This window comes from Saccopteryx bilineata, chromosome 1 (genome assembly GCF_036850765.1).
Source record: "Saccopteryx bilineata isolate mSacBil1 chromosome 1, mSacBil1_pri_phased_curated, whole genome shotgun sequence".
NCBI lineage: Eukaryota > Metazoa > Chordata > Mammalia > Chiroptera > Emballonuridae > Saccopteryx > Saccopteryx bilineata.
This window is the reverse complement of record NC_089490.1, coordinates 51,086,771-51,092,770: the sequence shown is the minus strand read 5'-3', so window position 1 is coordinate 51,092,770 and position 6,000 is coordinate 51,086,771.

Here is a 6,000-nt window from a genome sequence, read left to right as displayed (position 1 = left end):
AACACCTATTATTGGTGTCCAGCTTATGTTCTGATATAATTCCATTTTCCCCCCAAACTTATATTGGAGACTCTCCTAGTTTTCTGAAGTTTTCTTTTAAGAAGAAACTACTTACAAATTTCATTAAACTTATGGGATAAGAGAGGGTATTATTGAGCAGTAAGTCGCAAGGAATGGTTCTGTGGAAAGCCCATTTCTGTCCTATTACTATAACATTTAGGTATATTGAATTTCTGCTTTAAATTCTGCTTGAAGCTTGTCAAATGAAAGCAAAAGCAAGAGGGGAGAAAGCACCTTAAATTTCAACTGTTGGGCAAAGAGTAATGTTTCTCCAAAAGCAATGAACCATTTAATTTCTACCAGTGTTATCTGGGGAAGATAATATCAATAGGAGAAACTTAGAAACCAGAATAAACACTCAGTTTTAAGAGACTCCAAACTTCTGGTTCAGGAAAATCAGAATATAAATCTACCTCTCAAAATAGCCTTGAGTGATTTTTATTTTTCTGCCATTATTTACAAATTAAACTTAAGTTGCCAGAAAATTTTCAAGAACACATATTTCTTTGGGAATTCAAAATCTGCTGATAAGTCTGTATTCTGAAGGATAAAGAAATTTACCCTGACATAAAGAGTGAGTAATATTTTAATATGTCAAGTAAATGACAGTTAAAACTTACTGTACTTGCTTATGTTAGGTTTTAGGTGGAGAACAAATAATAAGCATTCATACATTTGAGTATATACACTTAGAAATAAGTGTTGGAAAAATGTTGATTATATTTCAGATTAGCCCTAAAATAAAACTTTCTGGCTACGTGTTGAGGCAAAGGGGATTGAGGAATCCACAATGTTCTCCTAATCTTAAATAACTAGTCACAAGTATTATTGACCACATTATAAAAAAGAATATGAAGGCTGACCTATGGTGGCACAGTGGATAGAGCATCAACCTGAAATGCTGAGGTCATTGGTTCAAAACCTCAGGCTTACCTGGTCAGGGCACATACAAGAAGCAACTACTACCTATGAGTTGATGCTTCCCACTCTTTCCCCACTCCAATAAATAAATTATTTAAAAAAATTAAAATAGATCTCTATTTCTAAGAAATATATTGGAGATTTTGAAGTCTCTGTTATCTAACTTGGGCCATTAGTGATTGATGTACTAGAATCAGATTCTGTTTAACATGGGGTCTGGGTTGCATGGGAGAATGAAGAAGGCATATATACTGATTTTTACAATTTATAGAATTAAGTTGTAAGAGTTAATAAGATCAATATTGACTAAAGATTATTTTGAGGATTATCTAAGATTAACTTTCATATAACTAATCTGCTATTTGAATTTAAAAAAAGATTATTGACCTTATTAATGATTAGAGTAAAAAAGTGCCATCTGACTGGAATGCTTTCCATATACCATTTCATAGCTGGTGCTAAAAGCCAACCGGTGTAATGTCAGCCACACTGGGATTTAAAGTTTCAATAGAAACTAGGTCATTTTCTCTGGCAACAATCTCCCATCCACAGTGGTAGGTCCATGGGAACCATAGTTCCATCAAATCACTCCGATTCTCTGGCAGTGTCAGATTGGTCAGTGGTGAACAACTGACTCACTCAGTTAGTCATGTATTCCTTCAGGAACATGAACTGAGGAACAGAGCCTGGGACCTGATTCTGAGTCATTTTCCTTGTGGAGCTCTAGTGAAGCACCACAGACACTGGTGCAATGAGCCCTAGATCCAGTTTCATCTTTTTCGGAGAGTTGCTTCTCCGATATTTTAAAAATTTTGTAAAATACCTAGTATCCTTACAGTAAATTCTCTTTTGTTAGTGGAGATTTCTCATGTTGGTTCTATTATTTAAAAAAAAATACAAGTCTTTACTATGTAAGTAATCATGGCAACAGTGCTTAGAAAAGGCCTTAAAAAAATCAGCTAGTTGAACTCCTTCATCGCACATGGAAGAAACTGACACTCAAAGAGTTTGAGTCCATTGTCTAAACCTGTAGAATCCAGAAGTGGGATGAGCACTTAGTGCTTACTTTCACTGAGTGTTCCATTCTAGTTCTTCAGGTTTACCTAAGTTACAAGAAAGACGTGGAACAACAACCTTTTGGTTTGGTAACCTGCCCCTATACTATGTTTCCTTAACCTTTAGCTAAATTTCTCACTTTTCATATTTCTAAATTTTTATCACTTTTACACTATGACTGAAAAAAAGGACCAAAGATTTTTGCAAATGCTCTATCTAGCCAAACCCCAAATTTAGTTTTACAGATTATTTGTAAACAAAATGTATTTAGATATGGAGAATCTGAAATAATAAAGTAATTGATTGATTAGTTCAACAAGTATTTATAAAAGCCCCCATGTCTGCCAGGCACTGTTCTAGTTGCTGGGGGATATGGTAGTGAGCATAATAAACCCTCTGCCCTTCTCTGAGCACCTATTCGAGTTGGGGAAAAGACAATTAGGATTTGTATGTAACATATGTAGTCTGCTGTATTGGAATGAGTACTAGGAAGAAAAATGCTGTGAGGATGGTAAATAGGCATGTGTGGTGGTGTAATTTTAGAGATGGTGTTTCTATCTAAACAACTCAAAAATAGAGTTGCCATTTGCCAAAGAATACTATAAGATTAAAACAGATCCCACAGGCAATAAAAAAAAAAAAACAGACTGTGATGTAAGGTACCAGAGATTAAAGATATTTCAGGCAGAAGTTTCTTTAATATCTATCACATGCTCAGATAATACTGAATGTGCACTTTAAGCCTGTGTCTAAATGTGGTTCTGTTTTTAGCCTAAGCTTCTGAGAGACTCTAGCTGTTTGGAATTACTCATCAGGACATCCTTACCATCTTTTTTAGGCAAGGTGATTTTCATGCTTTAATTGTTTCTGAATTTTACAGCAGATTCAAGTGATGCAGACAGTGCCACTTGCCCATTTTCCCTAGTCTTCTATTCAGAGGACTGGTTTAGGTTACATTCCTTGTGTCAGGGCCCGAATTAGGGCTGTTATATGAAATCCCAAACACAATTTTGGTACCAGTGCTTCTTGGATGATTAATTATTTAGGATTAAAATTCAATCTTTATGGTAATTTGCCAATTAGAGCAGAAGAGCATTTGACTAACAGTTAACAGAAAACATAAGGAATCAGAGAAATTGATTTAAATTCAAGATGTTTGTATTTTTGTTCCAACTTCAAGTACATCTGTGAAAGTGAAAATTTTTCTTCCCAAATTAAACTAATTTCAGATGAGAGAATGATCTTGCTTTACTCCACCCCAATAATGGACCATCTGCTCAATAACCTTGACTTTCTTTAAGCCCAAGAAAGCATACTGCCAACTCACCAAGAGAGAAGGCAGGGATAATTATTTCTCTCCTATTTTAAAAAATATTGCCCACTTCCAATAACTGTAAGCCATTTTTCCTATAACCCTTAAAACCAATTGGTAAGTTTTTGCAAAATGAGGCTTCTTCAGGGTACATATTCTTTCATTCGGTGTTGTAACATGGGTAGGATTCAATATTTTCAGTTTTTTAAATAGAAAAACAAATGTGTGCCTTCCACTAAAATAATAATGGAAGGCTTCTCTTTTAGCAGTGTTTAGAAAGAGGAACACTTTTCCATCACAAAACCCATTATTTATTATTCAGTTTTCCCTCCATCCTTCCCTCCCTCCCTCTCTTACATAGGACTTACTAAACAGCAAAAAATGTGCCAACATTTGCTGATACTGACCAAATAAATAAATTGGCCCTGGCCAGGTGGCTCAGTGGATAGAGTGTTGGCCCAGTGTATGGATGTCCCGAGTTTGATTTCTGGTCACAGCACACAACAGAAGCAACCATCTGCTTCCCCCTCTTGGTTCAAGTGTTGACCTGGGCACTGAGGATAACTTAGTTGGTCTGAGTACAACTGATTCAGGCTCTAAAAATAGCTTGATTGATTGGAGCATTGAGGGTTGCTGGATGGATCCTTGTTGGGCATATGCAGGAGTCTGTTTCACTATGTCTCCTCCTCTCACTAAAAAAAATAAAAAATAAAAAAATAAAAATGAATAACTCAAGGTCCTCCTTTAAACAAGTTATATAAGAAAACATAAAAACTAAACATAAAACAAATGCCACTGTTGTCTCTCAACAGGCTAATCTCCCTGCGGACTCACCTCTCTGTTTCCTGCCCCCATAGTCTATTCTCTACAGAGCTGCCATTAATTTTGCAAAAAAGATAAGATCATGTAATTCTCATGCCCAAAATCTTTCTGTGGCCTTTTATGTCACTTAAAATAAAATTTGAAGTCCTTACCATAGTAAGATCATAACATGATTTGACTCAATTATTTCTCTGACTGCTCTCACACCATCATGTGGTTCAGGACACATGAACCTACTTTCTCTTCTCAGTGTTCCCAAACTTCAGGGCCTTTGCAAGTGTTTCTTTTTGAAACAATTTTTTACTATATCCTTTTATGATCCACTCCCTTCAACTCTGTGCTCAGATGCCATCTCCTCAGAATCCTTCTCTGATTGCCTCATTTCTTCTTATAGTCAGGGGGAAGTTAGGGAAGGACCCTATGATGTTGTACCACTTTAGTTCTACTAACATTTCTCACCATTTGACAACATAGCTATTTCTTTATGGCATAATCTACTTCCCAGAGTTTAAGTTTCATGCAGGAAGGGATTTTTCTTTCTGATTTGTGTACATGTGCATTCCCAGCCTCTAGAAATATGCTGGCACAGAGGAAGTACTCATCTAATACAATTGAAATGATTTCACACATGATCGTAGCACAGGTGGGCCAGTGGAGAGACTGAAGGGCTAGGAAAGTCGGGGTTATTCACTAAGTAAAATGCGACTAGGGTGCCAAAGAGGAGCAGAGATTTGGTTGATAGAGAAAGGAAGAAAGGGAATTTCATGAACGATAGATGTATACAAGGTGGGTACCCAATAATGTGGTGTATTAAATTAACCCAGGGCATAGAGTGCTTGGGGAAAATTAAGTTCAGTGTACTTAGAAGATACAGATATGATAGTCATTATAATTAGAGATGTGAGTAAGAGCAGTGGGTTTCATTGAAGTTGGCAGAGGCGGAAACCAAGAGAGAGTCTAATGCTGGATAATGCCTTACTTTAAAACAATGTGTGCTTTCTCCCAAACTTCTTACTTGTGACAAGTATCTCCAAGAAGAATTTGTATTCAATTTTAATCAGTGTATGATAATTAAGTCATTTTAAAAAATGAATCTTTTTGTCATCTATTATTAAAATTATTCATGAGCAGAGAGGTATACTCTTCTCCTGCAGGCCTGAATTTACATATTTTTTTCTCTTGCAGCTCCAAGCACACCTGACACATGGTTAAGAGCTCAGTGAATGATGACCAGAGGAGGAGTTGTAGTTTTTTATTTCAAATCTAAATATTTTAAATGAATTAGGAGTACTATTTAGAGCATCTCTAAAGAATTTTTGTAAAAGGAATAACCATTTTTCATTTATCCATCTAAATTTTCAATTGCTGAGAGTATATAAAATGGGACTATATCTGGCTGGTCACAATGCCCATTTGTCATGTTTGCAATGGGTTCATGTCACTGCCATCCTTCAGTGACCAGGAGAAGTGCCACTCCTCTGAAGAACAGTGACATTTTGTTCTCAACCCTTGGAGTTCTAGGAGTCATCAGCACCACTAGTTTGGTATAAGTCACCCTGCCTTCCAACAACTTAAATTTGTAACTGTGTGTTACAGATATAGAAGTAATTAAAATATCTGTTCTGTTACCCATCCATATTAGGATTTCCTCAAGGATGGGAATAGCTACTTATGCTTAACTATATCTCAAGCATCTAACATGGTATATTTTATTTATTCAATTAACACATATTGCTGAGGTTTTATTTAAGTCAGGCACTATTTAGCATGCTTTATATGGGGCCCAAGACAATACACAAAAAGACAAAAAACCCTGATCTTCAGTGTCT